At 44.0% G+C, this 21,016-nt stretch overlaps 1 protein-coding gene across 10 annotated transcripts in view; it reads left to right on the top strand.

The window, feature by feature from the left end:
• The window catches only part of CYRIB (CYFIP related Rac1 interactor B), a 316,777-nt gene that overhangs the window by 77,329 nt on the left and 218,432 nt on the right, over positions 1 to 21,016 (top strand). For 6 of the 10 annotated variants that reach the window (XM_069220746.1, XM_069220749.1, XM_069220753.1 and 3 more), the window contains exon 2: positions 9,751 to 9,789. The gene's annotated coding sequence lies outside the window, so the exon portion shown is untranslated. Of the gene's footprint in view, positions 1 to 3,149; positions 3,375 to 9,750; positions 9,790 to 21,016 lie in introns of those variants that run through there. The other 4 variants (XM_069220747.1, XM_069220743.1, XM_069220752.1 and 1 more) reach the window with 4 other exon arrangements.

Here is a 21,016-nt window from a genome sequence, read left to right as displayed (position 1 = left end):
ACAGCAACTTCCTACTGGGTGTGTCAATATATAACTTCCAACAATCCGTGTAGCAGTATGTGGTATAAGCGGTGCATGATCCACCCAATGAGCAAAAGATATGCAAATAGCAGCACTCTGCCCCACTCTCCAAAAACCAAACCGTCTGACCAGTGTGGGCATGTGACCTCCTAAGTTAGGCTAGGTGACACGTAATGGGGCAGTTACATCTACTTCCCTCAGAGGTCAACTTGAATCTTTCGACTCCGACTGGAGTAATAAGATCATCAAATCCAACAATATGAACCAATAACCATAAACAACAACAAAATGCAATAAGCAGTCAGTAACTTACACTCACCATGACCGATGTGGCCATGAATACCCACACCAACTTACTAAAGTTTAAACATTTATTGCCCTTATATTAACAATGCTAAAGTCACGTAAATAATAGACAAAACCAGATGATAGCAATACAGAAACAACACAGGCTGTCCAAAACGTCTAAAGAATCTTAGCTAACAAGTGCAATGACCATTAAACACTCCAAAAAGAATTATACAGAATAAAAACAGAATTACTTGCAAAACATCAATTGATTTCATTAGTTGCACAGTTGAATCAATCATAATCAATTAATAAACATTTAGATGAATTACTGGGTCACCCGTTCTTGCTACCAAATTCTAATTTGAAAAGCGTGTGTGGGGCTGGGCTTTGTCACGTGCAAAAATCAAAAATAAGACAAAAATGAGTTTGGAAAACATCTAAACTATGTTGCTAGCAAAAATATGCAGTTCGATTTCTAAGGGGAAGAAACCTGTAAAGAAAGCAAATGCACATTGGTTATGCCTCTTCTAAATGAGACAGCAGTTAGCAGAGTATTTGTCAGTGATCAGGAACATGAAAGGGGCAACAGTTCAGTAATGTTGGGCCTAACGTATCTGAACTGCCAAATATAACACACACACCTGCATCTGAACATAACTAAATACTTTCTGAACTACATGAACTTTGCCTAATTAAAGTCCCAAAAATCACTAGCAATATTTCCATTAGACAAGACTATGTGGTGTGACAGTGACAAACCAACTGAATTACAGTACTCCTCCAGTTTGTGACTTTCTTCACTCTTCTCCAAGATAAGCCAATGTTGATACTCCTCTCCGGTCTGCAGTTTCCGCAGAATATTAACATTGTAGAAAATAGCACAAAACATGACCCTTTAGCCAACATTACTTCCTACCAGAAATTAAGACCATTGTTAAAACTTTCAATAGTTATCACAAGGAAGTACAAACAAAGTTTACAAAAGAAATTTCAATCAAGTCAGCTCAACACTGCACTGTGGAAAAATACTAGAGCTTAGGCCTTTTGACTAATGCTACTACATAAAGAATAAAACCATTTTAATATGTCAGTCATATTTAGTACGTTATTTAATTAGTCAATATTTTCAAATCATTAGTTTTATTCATCAATATTATCTCTTGTTAGTACAAATAGTAATGATTCATGAAACTGTTTTCAATGTTATTTATTATTTCACAATGAACTCGAGATGGCGGACACCATGCCAACCACATTTCAAAGTTGCACGTTTTATAATTTTAGTATACCTTTATCTAATTAAACTCTTAACATTTTATACAATTTGTTTATTCACATTTTATTAATAATCTTCGCTCTCTAACACCAGTGAACGATTTGTTGATATCCTCCACAGCCAATCTCCTGTAATTGACATGTAACCAGTGAACAGGTTGTTGATGTCCTCTACTACTACCAATCTCCTGTAATGTAATCCACAGACTGTTGTGAATGGAATAACAAGACTGTAATTTATAACAAGAACACTCTGAAGTAGGGTTACCAGCTCATCGCCAGTGTTAAGAAGGTAGTAGGAAACACTTGTCGCAAGGATCACACCAAACAGTGAAGTTAGAGGAGCCATTTATTACTTGCAGCCTATTACGTAATCTCTTACAAGCGCAACCCAAGTACTAATGATGTTATCCGTCCTGCCCCATCCTTATATCTTAATCCAACATTCCCCTGCACACTCCCGGTCTCAAAAGTAAATATCCACCCCAACATAAGCATTATTCGATCCAAGCTCGAGCTTGACACAACTGGTGTCCTCCACGTGCAATGATACAGATTACCTTCAATAATAAACATTTGTATGCTACAAGTGGGCATGAGCGACACAAATCGTGCTTGTGTTTACATTTGTAAGGACAAATAATTTGAGCGCTTTACAAAAACTAAAGTTAAACAAAAGAAATAATACAGAATAACATCCAGATCCCTATACGTTTCTAGTGTGAGGTACGGGGATGGTGATTAGTGGAGTAGAATTTCTCTTCAGATGGGAGCTAGTGCGACGTTAAATATCTAAATAGGTCTTCGCGTTTGACATTTTCTTGACTATTTGCATTCTGGTTACATTCTGCCTAAAATTCTTTTTTTTTTTTTTTTTTGCCTCCTTTGTTGGGCATTGTTGGTGGACTATGGTTACAACATTAACACGCAATAGATGGTGAAATAACCAGTTATGGCGGGTTAGGAAAAGGGGAAGTGAAAAGGGGAACTATGGAGTTATGATTTGTTCAGCAAATAAACTCAAACAGCAAAATTTTAAACAGAAACTTGCTGAGGGAATTGAATAAGTACTGGAACATCAGTAGCCTTTGGAGAAACAGATTCATGATGGGAGTATGCATGTCAGTTCTAGTGGTACTCGTTAACGTAATGAAAAGCTAAAAAAAAAAAAAAACGCTCCTTAGTCAGGATCTCTTCTTCTTCATGTCCACCCTTTCGCTTGGAAAACTTACGATTCCATTCTACTATTGAGGTTTACAGGTGAGATTCAATTATACTCGACCGAGTGTAATTGAAACGGTACACTGCCAGAATGTTTTGTCATTTTGAGGTTGTTCCTATCAATAAACAAAGAGAACATTAAATGTCAGTCTTGGAACGTTCGTGGACCGCCGTAAACAACTCAAGCCAACTAGCACAAAAAAAACTGTCCATGTCACCCTTTCCAGGTCACTGTTATCTCGTATTTCAGCGCTGGTCTAAGTACCCCCCGTGAGTCAGACATACACCGTCCCTGGCGCAGCAAGGAGTCTTTAACCGCGTCGTTAGGCAGGCGTCGCGGCGGGCTGCGTCATCATGACGCGACGCGCAGCAGCCTCCCCGGATAGCTAGCACCCGGTCTCTAGGGGGGCTGTGCGCGTCCGACACGGACGCCATGAGGAAGGAGGACCCCTGCTGGAGTTTCCTCACGGCCACAGGCAGTGCTTTCCAGATTCCTAAGGAAGCCGCTACATTCCTGGCTCGCTTGTCTCCTGGGCGTCTTCAGTAGCTTCATCGTCTTATGACAGGTGAGGCAAAACCAGTGACACCTACACTCCCCTCTTATTGCCCAGGGTGGTAGTAATAAACTTTATTAACTCTTCTAGAGGTCTGCTGCTAGGACGGCCAGAGCAACCGCGTGTTGTTTTTAAAAAAAAAAAAAAAAATGCTGGATTCATTCATTCAGCTGTGTATGTTTCAATCTACCGCGCGCCCTCCCAGCAGTAATTGGTGCACGGGGAGAATACTGTTGTTATCTGTTATTATGCAGGATTTTATAGTTGCTGTGAATTTAACTATAACCTTGTAAACCTAGCGCAGCTAATGGCTGGTGGGTTGCTTTATAGTTCATATTGTAAACTGGTGGGAAGCGGGTCTTCCTACTTGTTAGTGCTCCTTTTCTGAGATTTGAACATTGCGTTCTTGCACCCTGTCGTATTTTGGCTTCCATCAATGTGTTGCGGTGTTTTAACTAATACTCGTAAACGGGAGTATCGCTTGCCTCTTTTTTTGTGTCTGAATGGTTGAGCTTTCCGACATGTAGACCTTTGTAGTGCTTATAAAGATGACAAATGGGCTGCATAGGTATTAATGTTTCAGAAGGTGTGATGCCTGTACTCTGTTTCAGTAGACCAGTCCCATTTTGTGTTGGCAGCATTCACATCATCGCGTTTACTACTGACTAGCAGTTGAAGTTCGTCAGGGTTTTCATACTGTCTATATGCAGAGTGTGGGTATCTGTGTTGTGAAGAAATTTCTAGTGCAAGCCAACACCTGTAGCACATGTAAGGTCATCATTTAAATATTAGAATTGAGGCGGAGGAGATTGTGAGGTAGTTTAAAACTGGAGTCAGAAAAGAAACCAATCAGATTTTGATCTGAGAAGGGGTGGCAGGCTTGAAGTTGTATTCTGATGCAAGTAGCTCTCATAGCAGACCACTGGTAGCTCTTTGAGAGTTACCTGGGGCCTTTTTTTTTTTTTAATGTTTTTTGTTTTTTTTTGTTTTTTTAAGTGGACCCGGTTGCTCAAACCTCAAATGGGCAACTCATTGCTGCTGTGTAAGATGCTGATAAAATTAGTTGCTGCGTGTACTATCAGAATTTCATAGCTTGGGGAGCATTGAGGTAATGGAGACTTTCTTGTGTTTACATGATAAGTCCAGAGAACGGTTGCATGAGACCGATAGTTGGTGAAGTAGAAATGCCTCCCTTTTGTTTTTTTAGATACAGACTTGTACCTTGTCAGAACAGTAAGGTAGTCAGATCAGGGTGGCTTAGCAGGGCCAACCTGTTTTTTCATACTTTTCAGAAAATGGTAACCTCACTCGAAGTGAGAATATTTGCATTAAGTGAACTGTAGTTTTGTGGCAAAACATGGGGCTTGGTTACCTCAACCAAGTTGGTATGATACCGAAGTCTTTGAGCTGAGTATTAAAATCTGCAGGTTATACAGCAGATGATGGATTATATAGCAACTGCAGCAAATACATAATTATGTGAAAAACGCTGCGGTCACACAATCTTGTAATTCCAGTGGCCTGATACTTGTGGGTTTGGTAAATTCCTTTGGTTGCCAGTTTACCTCAGGCCCGAATATTCTGTAGTCAACCAACATTAAAGGAAGCCTCTCTTTTGGAATCATCTACTCTTTCCTTTACATAATTGTAGTTTGAGTCCATTACTCTCCCCTACCACACATCAGTGTTCCGTTTTTATCAGAAGATGGTGTGAGAACGCTGTATGGTCGGACTTCAGCCATTTCTCTCTCGTTCTGGAGTTTTTAAGCTGAAGAGAGTAATTTTAGGACAACACATATTTTGTTGATGCCATTTGTGGAAGAAAAACACATACAAAACACTTTTTTTCCCCATTAACATTTTTTTTCCATTGTATGCTATACAGTGTTAAATAATTAAAACAACTAATAAATAAAAAGTGTATGAACATTCCTAGGCATAGTAAAGTGTATGGGGAGTGATTTCAAATGTATGTGCTGGACCCTGGTCACTACGAGTTCCTCAGCTTCATGGATCTCTGAACCCTGCAATGTTTGGCATCTAACTTCTCAGAATAACAAACCCTCACTGTTTCCATTGTTGCTTTATTAGGAAATGCACACAGCGGATGCCTTAGAGGTGCCCCCTGATAACCTGCTAACTACTAGTGTGTTGACTGACTAGTCCTGACCAGTTCAGCCACCACAGATGCGTTTCTGGCCCCTGAGGTAAGAGCCAGCGCTCTCGAGGGCCTGAGACAAAAGCCTGCACTGGGCGGAGGCACTAACACCTCACCCAGGTAGGATGAACATACCAAGGGTGGGAAGCTTCAAAGGGCTTGCTGCCTTTTGTAATGCAACACTGGTCTCTCCAGATAGCGGAGATGACCAACCCCCTTGTCCTTACCCCACTTTTTGCATCAGCACTGGTGCAACAATTAGGGAGATTAGGAGATGTGCAGACTTCGTGCCAGTTCCACCCCTAAGGTGGACGAGCTGAAGTGAACACTGCTTTTCAAATTCCTCCATTGTGTTTGGAAGGAATTCAGCCACTAGGATTAGGGTTATGCCCACTTCCCAACGGAAGTGGTCATAGAAGGGGGTATAGTCACCCTAAAGATGGGCAGCCCATTGGCTTCCACCTGGCACTCACTGTGATACTTCTACATTTACTCTAGACCCCCTAGAAGTCATATCCTGACTAACTATGAAGCAAGGGACAAAGAAGAGTCGCACATGCTGAAGAGGAAAAGAAGAATCGGCTGACTTGGAACCAGCCCTCCGGCGTGCCTGCTGACCTCGAATGACTGCCTAAAAGACGACTTGTCCTACAGCTGAGCCTCCAAAAAAAAAAACGGGAGGCCTGCCTTCTACAAAGACTCAGACTCCCATGAGCAGCGGAACTGCTCTGCAACAAAGTTTCAAGAAAGGACTTTGCAGACCCTTAAACAGCATGGACCCGACTCCCGAAGTGCACTTACGACCACGACCCGAGGTGAAGCCAACCAACGGTGCCAGCTCAGTTCCCCAGCTGTCTAGAGTCAGAGTCCACTCAGGTTTCACCCCTCTTGTTACCCCTCTCCCCCCCTCCCCAAAGTTGCCTGCAGTCTCTGCATGCAGGCCCCATCTCTTGCCTTCTTGTGGCGAGAGAAAACCCTGCTCCCATTGCCCTGACCCCATCTGAGGGGTGAGGTGGGGGTGGCGGTCTTTGATGCCAACAATGTCCCTCCGCTCCTAAGAGCTTCAGACCACCCTGGGTCCAACAATGCGGGACTTTCCGATGTCGCCTGCAGCCTCAACACGCAGGAGGACGCCTTTACCGCGAGTGCTCCTGGACGAGAAAACCAGACGCCTAAGACACCCCTGCATCTGTCGGCCCTGAGCACAGGAGAAGAGGACCAAAGGTGCACCTACGTCCCTGAGCATCCCAACTTTACTACCTTTCCGCAACTGCAAAGTATTTATTCTTAAAAGTCTACTTACCCGATTAAGTAGTTTTTGGGTTTGAAACATGTATAAAAATAATTATTTTTCTAAATTGGTCTTGGATTTATTCGTTAAGTGTGTGTCTCATTTATTGCCTCTGTGAGTACAATAAATGCTTAGCACTGCCCTTTGAGAAGCCTAACTGCTCGCCCACACTACCTCAAAAGAGAACATTAGTCCTATCTACTTTTGCCTCTGCAAAAGCTAATTGAGGATCCACTGGACTTTCTGCACAGAATACTTCCTTTTAGTGAACTATATAGAGAGCCAGCTTCCCACAAGTGGCACACCACAGTTTACCCGGGGCTTGCAAAATAAATGCAACTAGTGGGCCTGCAGCAAATATTGTGCTACCCCCTAAAGTAGCCCCTTAAAACATGTCTCAGGCCTGCCATTGCACCCTGAATGCAGTTCTAAACTGCTAATTTCGACGGCAATCTAACCCTCTTGCCAAGCCTCAAGGTCCCCTTTTATTTCATATGTCGCTACTAAGGCAGCCCTAGGTAGTCCATAGGGCAGGTTGTATTGTAACTGGAAGGTTGTACATGTACTTTTAAGTTTTGCATTGCCCGGTAGTGGAAAAACTCCTAACTTCATTTTTCATTACCGCAAGCCCTACCTGTCCCATAGGATAACGGGTTGCGTTATTGCATTTAATAAGTGCTAACTTTTGATTGAAAACAGATATGCATTTCATGTTTGGTATCTATGAAATTGTAATTAAAATCATCTTTAATGGTTTAGTCGGATTTTAAATTGCAATTTTGAAAACTCCACTTTTAGAAAGTTGGCCTTTTCCTCCCCTCTACCAATTGGCGCCTGCAGCCTCCTCTGGGTCATGTAATGGTAATAGTATTTGTATAGCGCTAGCTACCCCTGATGAGGCATCGAATCGCTTTGACGCATAGCACGGTACTCCAAACGGATCAGTGGTGGATTAGTACAGGGAAATAGGAGTAGGGTATTAGTATAAGGAGGCATGAGTTAATTTGGACAGAGGATTTGTGAGTCTGTTAGTTGATTTGAATAGCATAATATAGGGATCGAAGAGGAAAGATACAGAGGTGTTAATTGGGAGATCATAGTAGTAAGATGAGGTTTGGGGTGAGTAACGGAGAGGTGGAGGATGTAAGAGTCTTTAGAAAGGTATTAGGGAGATTATAGTAGTTAAATGGGGTTTGGGATGAGTCAAAGGAGAGATAAATGAAGGAGAATTTAGAAGGATTATTTGGGAGTTTATAGTTCTAAACTGAGGTTTGTGGGGCAGGAGAGGTAGAGGAGGGACAAGTATGGCAAGGGGTATTTGGAGGTTATAGTAGTAGAATGGTTTGGGATGAATCCAAGAATGGAGATAGAGTATAGGGTGATGATCAGACAGAGTAAAGCTTTCAAAAGTATTTTTTTTTCCCTTTTACAGTACGGCTAGAGTAGTAATATGATTACATAATCAAGGGAATACATGTGTAAGGAATCAGGATAGTTGGCAGCTTGGACTTCGTGAATTCCTCCCAGACAGTGTCACAATAGAGGGATTAGGAGTACCTCAATGGTCCATCTGCTGGCAGGATTGAGGAATGGGGGTGTTTTGGGGGGGAGGGGAGAGCTGGGCACAGGTCCTCTTGCAGTTGAATAGGCTGTACTCTGCCTTTGCACAAAGGGCCTGTCATCTCCACATTCTCTATACAGCCAGCTTGAAGCCAGGGCAGTATTCATTAAATTCCAAGCACTTCAAAGAGAAACGTCTAGAAACTTCTGACATCAAAGAAGGCACCAGGTATAAAAATAGGGCCATCTGACCCACTCTTCAGTTCACTTTCTGGGCCTGCAGAAGGCCTGCGGCTTTGGGCTTCTGTGTACTATATGAGATTGCTTTGCAGCACCTTGAAGGATTACTTTGCTGGCTTGAGCCTGCCCTGAACTGTCCGAGGTCTGTCCTGCTGCTTGAGCCCTGCTTCACCACCTGATCTCCGGACTACCAGAGTGACCCCAAGGGCTAGTTTGCTGGGCTTCTGTTCAGATCCACAGAGACATAATAGGCTCCTGCCATTCTGAACCCAGTGCAAGTGAGCACTAACACTTTAAGTGGTGCCTCTTCAGTCCTGAACCCTTGGTGGTGGTGCTAATTATGCAGATAGCGAAAATCCAAAACATGGGACAATTTTTTTTTTTCCTCTAAAAAGTGCACTGAGAACCGAGGGAAAGCCTGTCCGAGGTGCATCACCAGTCAGCCTGACTTTGCTGTAGCTCTCACTTCATTTATCTCCTCAGCAGCAAAAGCTTTTCAGTGGTCCTTCGCTTAAGGGATATCTGACCTACTAGAATTTTGACTACAGCCTCCCCCGCTGGAGATTTTCAACTTCAGTAGAAGTGCCTAAGTCCGAACAGCGACTTCATCCAGAGGCTCCCAGGCGACAACGCCCCTTCTTTGGGCACCATCTGCAGCCAAGCCATGCTAAACTTAACCTTCTATTTTTCACCAGAATTTCTTTTGAGTCTGAGGTAAGCGCTGACTGGGCCCAACACACTTCTTGTTTCCAAACCGCGCTGCATCATGGTTGGCCATAGTTTTCGTCTTTGACCCTGTCTTGTGCGGTGAGATGTCTGCTGTTGGTGCTTTGATCTTTTAGGCGCTCGTTTTTAATAAAACTTTAAAAAAGTTACGCCTGACTGCTTTTGGTGCCAAAGTGCCCGGGTTTAAGCACAGGTTAATTTAGTGACTTTTTGTTGTTGACTGTGCCAGGGATTGTGGCTGTTGCTGGGCCAAAGTTCTCACTCCAAGATCACACCCCGGTCAACCAACAACCCAATTTCTCACCGTTTGTAATGTGTACTAGTTGTTGCAGTATTGTATTCTAACATTTGTTTTAAATATTCAACCCCATTCTTTAACAAGTTTGTCATGGAATGTTTTTAATTTTTTGCAGAATCATCACATTCAAAGCATACATTTTGAAAATGTGCAGGTAAGCACCTAAAATAATTTGGGAATTATGAATTGGTGATTATGAATGTGTGCTACAGTTGGCTACTTTAATAAATATTTACTGTGAACGTCTTCTGGGTTTTTACTTTTCTGATTATATAATGAAGCCTAACACTATATACATGTCCAGCTAAGCGAATCTCAAATTATTAATATAAGAGAAGAAGGAAAGTATGAGTGTGCTTCCTCTCCATATTACCAAAATGCTGGCAAATGGTTAACTGGATCCCAGCAAAAGGCATCCTGTGGGTGCCAAAGTGTATCCACTGTTTGAAATTGGAGTTTTTAAATTGTGAATATAGAAGAAATATGCTCTCAGAATAAAATTCAAGATGTCCTTTAAGCTGTCTGGTGCTCTTAGACGATGGCTCTCTGCACTTTTGACTTTCATGGCACTGGAGAATAATTCAGTTCACCATTTGAGCTTTTTGCATATAGTTTGCACATTAAAATAGTGTTCGGATACATTTAACTTCGTAATGGCAACCTGTAATAACTTCTGCCAGTTTAAATTAACCGGTGTCCAGGGCACATTTCATTTCTTTAATTCAAATTGGTTTGACAAAGCATGATCTAGATACAACTTACACTTGATTTTAGGCTAAAATAGTTTTCCTCAAGGCTAACTTAAATGAACCAACTTCTTCATGTTTGTTAGTTTTTTTAATTTTATTTTATTTTGTTTTTTTGCGGGGGGCTTCGGAGAATATTGGAACCCTTTGCTTTTGAGAGTTCAATTAACAACTGAAAAAGTAAGGCAATATATTTACATACCTAAGATCAATTGTTGGTACAGAATTATATTTATAAAAATAGTGAGGATTACAGGCTGAAGGAAAAAAGTACAAGAGATACAGGAAGCCACTGTACACAATTATGAGTCATTTTATTGTGTACTACTTAAGTGGAGAGGATGTAAGATCAAATAAAACCACAGTACGAGAGAGTAACTGATTAGATAATGAGCAAAATGAAGATGTTTAAAGAGAGAAAACCATTTACGTTCAAGAGAAGAATTGAGTCAAGATCAGGTAGTAAATTAAAAATGGAGATGTGAAAGGTAGTGGGAGAAAAGCCTCCAGTTTTCAGTAATGAACAAAGGAGGGTTAGCTTTGATAAAGATGTCAAGAGGAAGGGTTTTGGTAACCACCCAGTTTGAAATGAAGTTAAAATCCTTTTTGACCTGTACTAGAGAAGTGCTGATCAATAGCACAATAGAAAGTGAGTACCAAATTCTTGTTGTATTTTCTGAGAATTATTGAGGTGTAGTGCGCTTTTTTTTTTTTTTTGTGTGCTCAATACTAGTGCTTCCAACTAGTAATTCAGTCCAAAGACACCTCTGCTCAGTGGATCTCTGCTTGGGGATCGCCACAGCAGAGCAACTCTCCTGACCCCAGTTGTGGTCGCAACGGGTGCGCACAGTCCCTACAATACAGCACCAGCAACAAGGTGCCTATTATTAGATGGCAACTGCCCTGGCACTTTGAAAAACCACATAGTGGCTGCTGAGCGCCATGGCCAATCAGCCCCCCGACTCCACACAGTGAGAGAGGCACATAAACAGCAACCCCGGAACTGCTGCATTTGAGGAGATGCCTCTGCTGTCGTCTGATCACTCCGGCGCCTGCCATCGGAGCTCTGCTTTGCCTGAATGAAACCAGGTGCTGCACTGATGGGCTTCTACGTGGCCTATTCTTGCAGCACCTCTCCCACCCCAACACAGCGGCGTGTGGAGGCTCGGGTGGCAGGTGATGCCACCACAGTCTCCTCAGGGTGATCCACCCCCTTCGGGCCACTACCACACAGCCCGCTGGCATGGGAGCCTCCACATACCCCTCCTGCCCCTCAGCATCCTTGACTGTGGTCTTTCCTGGGGGTGATGGCAGCAGCCCTTTGCTTTCCCCCATCATGATGCATGGTTGCCTCCCGCATGGAGGTAAACGCCATATGAAGTGGCTCTGCCTGGACTGAAACCCACATTGGAGCAGCGCCACTGAAAAGGGGCAACTTGGCCTGGCCTACGCAACCTCCTGGATGACTCCAGGATCTGATCCTGTGATTCAACTCCCCTGGCCCCCATACCTAGATTTACACCACACTGTGGTGCCGAATGGCGGACGATTACCAACGGCAACAGCACTGACAGAGTCTGGACCCAATACAAAACTGGGCAAGTCCGAGACCTCAATTGAAACCTACTTGACCATATTGAAGCACCCGTGATATACACTCCCCCACTTTGGAATGCATCCGATGACAAAGTGCGAACTGTGGCCACCGACCATCTGCTCCTCAGAGGTCACACCAAGCATTATCTGCCCTGGGGAGACCTGGTATGACCAAAGACTTTATTCCTCCGAGATCACAGGGGCTGGGGCTCTCCATACAGTCTCTTCCTTCCTGGAGGCCACCTGTGTAATAGGGGGTCACAGTGTACCCCCTAACTTGCTTCCTAAAACTTGGATGTGGTGGGGAGCCACCAAGGCCTGGACTCCTGCACCAAGCCTCCACGGCCATTGAACCGCATTAAAGGTCCTAAGAAATCCACCACACATCAATCTTCACTGGCTGCTCATGCTGCCCTGGGGTGTGCGGGCCTGTATGGGTTTGACTGTATCCTCCAATGTAGACCATGGATCCACAGTCGAGGATGGGGTCAAACAACCCTCACATCCGAAGCCAGCCCAAATCAAAATGGACCATACTCAAGGGACCAGAAAATCACCTCCCCTTGTCCCATGGGTAACACACCACAATGCACAGACAATGTTATCCTGAAGGTGATCAAAGACTTCAGAGAAGCAGTGGACCCCAAAGTGGAAGAAGCCTGAGTAGATGTCTCCCTCCGGGGCCACAACCTTTGCAAGGTCACAGACAGGCATACAGAGTGGTGGGTAGTTGAAACCAGGGTCTCCACAGTCCAGAGTAGGTGGCGACCCTCAAACTTCATGTCTCTAAACTGCTGTTCACAATGGCTGCCTTGGAAGACTAAGCAGAAAACACCAAAATCTGTTCCCAGAGGAACAACTCGTGCCCCATTGGGTTCACGGAGGGGGGTCGAGACCTCCGGTGCGGACTGCTTCATAGAGACGTTCTGGTCTTGAATCCTGTCAGATAGGCTGTCTCACTGTTTTCATGGTGGAGAGGGAACATTGATCCCTGGCTAAGCGACCACCCCCAGGGCTACCCCCCCGCCTCATCATAGCCCGCATCCTCAATCATCTGGATTGAGATGTCATCATCCAGAGGTTAGAAACCACCAAGATCTACCTTCCATGATGCCAAGATTCTGATCTTCCCGGACCACACGTGGGCTTTCCAACTGCGCTGGTGCTCTTTTGAGGGCGTTAAACCGAAACTTTGGGCGAGGAAGAGGGTGGGGTTCTTCTATGTTCTTATGTTGTTCTATTGAAATAATCAGAAATTGCTGTGAGGCATCACAATCCTTCAATTAGGCAACGAGAGTCGCAGCTGGATTCCGAGACCTCTACAAGTTGCTTTGTTCGAATGCAGGCCAACTGATGCTTCAGGGTTGGACCAATAGGGTGGGGGCAGTTGTGAAGATGTTCTGTTTTGTTGTTCTGATTTTCCTTTTTCCTGGCAACTACCACAACCGTCATCAACTGCGTGCACTCACCTGAACACAATGTACAGTGTGGCTCCATCGAACCTCTCCCCCTGGTGACCCTGAAGAGTCTCCAGGAAGTGAGGACTGATCCACCAATTTCGCACATCGCCCTGAATGGTTAAGGTCCATTCCTGGAATGTAAACCGTGTTCTTGACCGTATTTAGAGATTGGCGGTCCTGTGCCATATAAACCGTTTTCACCCAGAAGTCGTCCTGCTCCAAGAAACCCATCTTTTAAGCTCACATTGTCCTTTTATTTGCTGGTTTGGTTATGACTGAGTTTTCTACGCTGGTTTCTCCAGAGGATCATGAGGGGTTGCGATCCAGTACAAGGCCTTCCCTATGGCTGTATCCTTCTCATCCATTGAAACCCCATTTCCCCCAGGGATATACATAGGCATTGAGGGCTTTCTGGAGGCTAGATACTACAGCTTCATATCGACTTATGTCCCCAAGCAGATGCTGCTCTTCACACTGCAAGCACTTCAAGACCTCGTAGTGACCCTACCCTGCAGGGACCACCCTGATAGGAGGTGATTTAATGCAGTCCCAGACTGGACATCTCTGAACCCCCTTGGCTGGGCTGAAGTGCGCGCTTCTCCCAACTCACATTTTGGGACGACTCTATGGGCCTTGCGACGCATGGAGGTCATGGAACCCCCTAGAATAGCTGTACATCCACGTGTCAGTAGCGCACAACAAAAGGCTCAGAATCGACAAGGTTTGGCTCCCATCCAGTGAAATCCTTTCACTGAAATACATACAGATCCTACACGGAGGAATCTGCGAATATGCACCACTCCTCTTAGAAATGGGACCCCCTCAGGTCACCCTACAGCCTATGTGGCACATCAACGCTTGGCACCTTGTGAACCAAGACTGCACCAACTTTACAGAAGAGGAACTCCAGATCTTTTTTTTAAGCTGAATTGCAACACTGTGCCCTCTGCTGGAACCCTCCGGGCATCTAGTAAACCCAAGCAGAGGGAAGGAGACACACACCAACTGACACGGGTGACTGATCTAAAAGCCGTGATCCTTTCTCTGGAGCGGCAGGCACATGGCCTGCCCTCCGGCGACATTGAGCACCAACTAGCACTGGCGAGGTCCACACTGAAGCAAATCTCTGTAGAGGAAGGCAGGCAGTGCTGCAGAGCGTTACAAACACGGGGACAAATCAAGGAAGCTCTTTTATGTTGTCTGGCAACCAGTGACGCCTTGACCAGGGTTTTACCTGCCATTAGTGACCCTCATGGAAACCTCCGTGAACGCACACCCGAAGTTGCCCAGGTCTTTGCGGTTTATAACCAAGAATTATATGCTAAGCCCCCTGTACCTCCTCAAGAGCTTGCACCCCCCCCACTATTAATGGATATTCCCCCCTCTTCTCCGGCTGGGGAACTGATCATGACTGAAGATATAAGCACGGCCATATTGGATCTCAACCCTAGAAAGAGCCCTGGCCCAGACGGGCTCCCCATCAAATTCTTCAAACAATACTGGACCCATCTGCCCTCCCCATTCCCCCACACCTAGATACATTCCTTATTGTGATAATTCCTAAGATGGACATGCCTACAGACCAGTGCTCCTCATAGGGCTAATCTCTTTCATAAATGCTGACATTAAAATATTTGCAAAGGTTCTAAGGCAATATTAAGCTAGACACCAAGTTATCTAATCCACCCAGGTCAATGTGGGTTCATGCCCAGCAGGAGCACCCACCATTGCATACCAGAATGAAACTTCACCCTGTCCCAGCTGCACCGAATGGGTGATCCCTGGCGTTATTTCCAGTTGATTTCAAAAAGGCCTTTGTCACTTTAGAATGGACCTTCTTGAATGCCATGCTCAAACGTGCAGGTTTTGGGCTCTCCTTCTACAGACTTACTTACCTTCTATAAAATTTCCTGACCTGTCAGCTCATCGAGTACTATCCCCGCCCTTACCAATTTGCAGAGGCACCCATTAGGGCTGTCCCCATCTCCATTATTATTTGCCCTAGTAATAGAACCCATGGCTTGCCTCATCAGATGCACCGCCCAGATACAGGGATGGCTTTCGGAGGGATGTCCTGAAGAATGCATCGTTCTAGTCGAAGGCGACCTCTTATTTTTTTGGAAGCCACAGTCTTCAGGCCCAAGATGCGTTGAGATCCTTTGCCTTTATGGTGAAGCCTAGGGCCTTCGGGTCAACATAAGCAAATTGTTGTTAGTACCAGTTGAAAGGGACTTTGGAAGCCACTCCTGGTACTCCGCGACCTGTGTACAGTCTCTCTTTTAAATATTTAGGTGTCCATGTCGCTCGCCTCACAGGAAGGGCACTTGGCTGCATCAACTATCAAGCCACTAGGCCTTGACACATTGGGATAGGGTAGGTGTAAACTAAATCTGGAGGCTATGGTGGGGAGACGTTGTTTCAAGATTTGCAAGAGCTTTACCAGCTCTCTCACAATTCTATCGCTTTCTCCAATTGCGTTACTCCCTACTTGTTCGTGTTCCAGTTGATTCCCAAATCCTGTTATTCAATCCCCTTGAAGATAAGCTATTTCTGGGAAACTTGGCAAAGGGGCCATCTCTTAAGTTCTTCCGCTCCTTGATGGTTACCGCACCAGACTGTCTTCAGGTCCTATGACAGAAGTGTAAGACATGGGGGAGAAGAACTGGACAATGATTAAGTAGCACAAGGCCTATCTGGCCCCTACAGAATTGGTGATTTCTTCATGCCGCCATACGGTTCAGCTAAGTTATCTCCACTTGGTGTATCTGCACCCCCTTACCTCCCATCTGCCTGAGTGGCCATGCCCTGCAGGTGGAACCCCCCAAGTCAGATGTGCTAAATGCTCCCTACTTGAGGGTGACTTTTCCCATATATTTTGGCCCTGTCAGGCACTGTCCTTTTGGGAAGAAATGGGCCGTGAGCGCTCAGTGGTCCTGAGCTGCTGGATTGACCTCAGTCCTAGGACAGCCCTTTTGGGTCTATTCTAGGAGATTGGGGGGTCTGAGAATGGAGAGAACCTTTATTGAAGGGGGATACCTTGGAGGACAAACAAGATATCACCTGTAACTGGAGGTCATTGGCACCCCCCTCATAGGTAAGGTGGAGCAAACCAGAGGCCGATAAACGAGGGGTGGGGAAGCCCCTGTAACCCTGAGTGGAATACATGGTGATGTATCGTGGTCTGAGTGCATGACATTGATTTTGATGCAGTATTTATTATATCTACATACCTGATGCATATTTCTGTTGATTTGTACCATTAAGTGACGATTTCTGAGAAAATTAATAACATTTGGTTGTCAAAAAAAATCTTTCATAGTGTCATTGACCTCTGACACCATGAATGGAAATGACTCACAAACCATGCCGTCTTCTGTGTGTGTTCTGCTGCGCAGCCATCTCCCTTTGTTTTGCATTTAAACAATGGTCCGCCTATTGATCGCGTTCAGTCCCATATCCTGATGGCTTTGCACATGTACCTTCACCTTACGTCGGCCATTTGTTAAAGTTGCAAATGGAGGGCTGTGTTAGTAAAGATCTTTAAGTGCACAAAGTGCTTCTGGGAGACGTAAAGGAAACGTACCTGGTCCATCCTTTTTTACCACTCCACAATGTTCGAAGATCACGCCTATTCTTCTCTAAAGCAGGTCTTAAAAAAACATAGAAATGTTACTAGACCTACAGGTCTAGTGACTTGAATAACCCACTCATACTAACTGTAATTGTCTTGACCCGTAATCTGGCATCAAATTGTGTGATCCTAGCAAATATTGTTTTACAGAGCTGCCTTTTTTCTGCATTATCACATATGAGAGCACCTTCAAATATGTAAGTTCAGCATTTCTGCTGTACAAAAAACTATTTTGTTTAATTTAATATACTAATCTTTTGCTCCATGTATAATAAGAATCTAGCCCGCGTATAGGGTACACAACTACTGACCTGCCTTCTGTTTCACTAATGGCATTGTCATCAGGGCGCTGCCAGGAATGTTTCTCAGCTTATGTTTAAAAACTCACTTTTAATAAATGTATTACTAAAGCTTGATTTGGTAGCACACAGTTGTGTACAAACATCACATTTTCTATTGAATTAGTCACAAACCTTTCTCCAACATTCAGTTTTACTGATAAAACTATAAATCATATAAACAGTCTGTGGAAATTGGGTTTCAGCAAAAATGCTTATCACTTGCACATCACCAAGTAAAGTGTTCTGATTTGTTTTCATCGTATTAAAACCTTTTTTTCATTACGCAGAATTAACAAAAAGTGCTTTCATAACTACTAAAATACATTTTTAAATGTTTGTACAGTTCATTTACAAGCTATTTAAATGTTGTGTGAAAAAAAAAACAACAACAAAAAACCTGACACTATAATGCCTTTCATTTCACACCATGTGTAGCACGATTGCCAGACAGTGCACTTTACAAAATCCTTTAACTTTGCTGCTTATTTTATCCTGGAGGTTGTTTTTACTTGTCTTTCTCTGGCTGCAAATTGTAAGACATAAGCTGACATTTAACCTCTTTCTGAATGATAAGGCATCCTTTTTGCTCATCACTTTCTGAGGAAACACAGCAGGTGTTCTTTAAAAGCCAGCCAAAATGGGTCAGTAGGCCCTAAAAATAGCTAGTCCTGATAAAAATGTGACTCGCCATAGCGAGTGGGTGGGTAGATTTCATGAAGCCTGCAAAAACGTAAGATAGTCGATGGAGTAAAGCAACTTGCCATATTTCTCTTCTTAACTGAGCAGTCACTTTACTAACACGTGGATGGAGATTTCTTATTTTCCTGCCCTTGCCCAGTCCATAAGCTTGCTTGTCTGCTTTGAATCTATAATGCCTCTTTAGAGCCTTATATTTTCAATCTGTACATCAAGCCACCGATTGGCCTGGTTACATTATATGGTTCTCAGTTTCAACTTTTCACCAATGATGTGCACATCGACTTGAAAGCAAATAGTAACAAGTTGTGCCTGATATTTATGAACGAACAGGTATGAGATAGTGGGTGCAAATTGCACACTGACTTTTTGCGACCTGCCTGTTATACTACGATGTTATGTCTCAGTAGGTCACGTTGCAAAATGTCTTGATGGTCTCAGAAGAACCTGCCTAAAAAATATTAATTAGGCATGTCACTTCTTGCTACCACCTGTAATTGGCTACCAGCACAGGGATAGTGGACAGCAAGGGACATCACATCTCTATCTCGTGCTTGCATGCTCAGAGGGGACATTTTTCTGTAAGCAGTGTGAGCGCCCTAAAGGATCAGCAGCTGCATGTAAAAAATAAAATAAATAAAAAATCCTATATATTAGAACTCATCATGGGAGTAGGCTGTGATTTCCGCTGGACTTGATCTCTTAAACCCTTCACCTACCTGACGCTATTCCCAAAGGGGAAGCTGTCCCACTTCGCAAATCAATTATCACCCCAACTTGGAAGTTTGTTTTGAACACTTATGAGGTTGCGCATCATTAATACATTTAATTGTCGTCACAAATAGGAGGTGGGAATTAAGGAAATTTCCCTTTCAAGCCTCTTCCTCTTTGTGTTTTGAAACGTCATAAAAGGTATTCTATAGGCAACAAAAACGTTTCCAACTTCTAAAGTACCTTAAGTGTGATGATCTGCTCCCCCCTCTACAAAATCCCCCCCACTCCACTTACCTCTTCCCCCTACACTTCCCTCCCCTAAACACACGCATTCTCTCCCTGAGCCGCAGGGGCCAGATTTCTAGCTCCCTGGTGCACAGACTCAGTTCAGTGCGCCAACATGAATCAGAAATCCAGTTGACCTACAGCCCAAACACAACCCACTGAGACGTGATGTGTGGGAAGTGTTTTTTATGGTCATGCTAAGTCCTACTACATGTGTTAAAGGGCCCTGTGAAACCCTCCTTCGTAAACACACTCAAGACAGTGCTAAGAATTTAGGGTGTATTTCCCCCCTCCCTAAAACTCTAGCGTGGTTCCTAAAATATTAATATTAAAATAAATGCTGAAACTCATGAAACGGCCACCGAAAACAATATGAAGATTGTTAAAATAGTTAGCATCTTAACAACCTATTGCTACTTCTAAGTGCTGTGCTAGATTTTAGCAGAAGCAGAAAATAGCAAGTTTTAACTCGAGTTTCGTACATAGATAGTAAAAGTAATTGCTGCCAATCTAATTAATGCTTTTTGCAAAGGGCCATCATCATTTTACTGGCAATTGACACGCAGGTATGCCCTGGACTTGGACATGATGAATACCAGTGAGCTATGATAGATACATAATGACCCAACCCAAATCCCATTCTTGTTTTTCTTATTTTTATAAACATGGAGCGTAGATTACTTTAAGAATCTAAGGCACATTATATGGTTTAAAACGTTTTATTAATAGTAAGGTAAATTTACACTACTACTAAGAACAAATACATTGATATGAGGACAAAGTCAAGAAAATGCACTGGTGATTAAACTAACCATCCTTCCCTCATCCCGCCCCACAGGGACAAAGAGACATGCTTTAGGAAGGGGGTACAGTGTTAATTGTGTATTCGTAATCGATTTTGGCTAGTATCACATTAGGGGGCTGTTTCCAGGAGATGTAACAGCCTCAGGTATTGAGGGCAGTCTGTTCCCGGAACTCTTGGGACGAAAGTGCAATAAATGGTTTCCATATTTTGCCGTAAGTGTCCCCTTGTGATGGCAAGGCTAAAGAAAGATTTTCCATACCGAGAATATGCCAAGCTAGGTGTTTAGGTGCTGTGGCCGTGCGCCAGTGTGCTAGGATCGTTTGATGTGCTGCTCTTAGGGCTAGGCTGATGCACCGACCCTTAAGGTATTTAAGCGGGAGTGTGAGTGGGTTGGGTAGGCCGAGAATTGTGTAGGCATGGCATCTGGGTAGGTGTTTCCAGGTTGGTATCTATGTCTTGTAATATCTGGTCCCAAAACTGGGAGAGCTTAGGGCTTTCCCATAGAGTGTGGAGCAGCATGCCCGACTGGCAGCATTGTGGCCAGCATGAGTTATCAAGTATGGGCGTCAGGGGTGAGGGAAACGTGGTCATCTTCATGGTCATTGCTACTCTGTCCCACACCTTAAGCATTGACCTGGTGACTGGGGAGGAGTAAAGTCCCCAGGCTCGTTGTGGTCTGGTGAGGAAGGGCACCTTCATAGATGTATGCCCACGATCACTTTGTCCATGAAAAGCCATGGGTTTTCAGACTCTACCCATGACCATTCAACGAAGTGGTGTAGCTGGGCAGCTTGGTAGTATAGCTTAAGGTTTGGGATACTCAATCCCACCTTCTTTAGGGGCCCTACAGCTAAGCGTGTGGTTACTTTGATGCGTTTATTTGCCCACACAAAATGGACATTGCCTGTTGGGCGGATTTGATGGAGCCTGGCAGTGGTTCCACAGGCAGGGTTTGGAACAAGAAGAGAATTTCGGGAAGAGCAGTCATTTTGAGCAATGCTATTCGGCCAAGCCAGGAAAGCGTGTACAACTGCCATTGGATAAGGTTGTGTGTAATTTGCCTATGTATGGTGTGACAGTTAAATGAGTTAAATGTAGCAGTTTCAT

This window comes from Pleurodeles waltl, chromosome 2_2 (genome assembly GCF_031143425.1).
Source record: "Pleurodeles waltl isolate 20211129_DDA chromosome 2_2, aPleWal1.hap1.20221129, whole genome shotgun sequence".
In the NCBI taxonomy this organism is placed as follows: Eukaryota; Metazoa; Chordata; class Amphibia; order Caudata; family Salamandridae; genus Pleurodeles; species Pleurodeles waltl.
The sequence above is the reverse complement of the archived record's forward strand: the minus strand, read 5'-3'. Positions and strand labels throughout refer to the sequence as shown.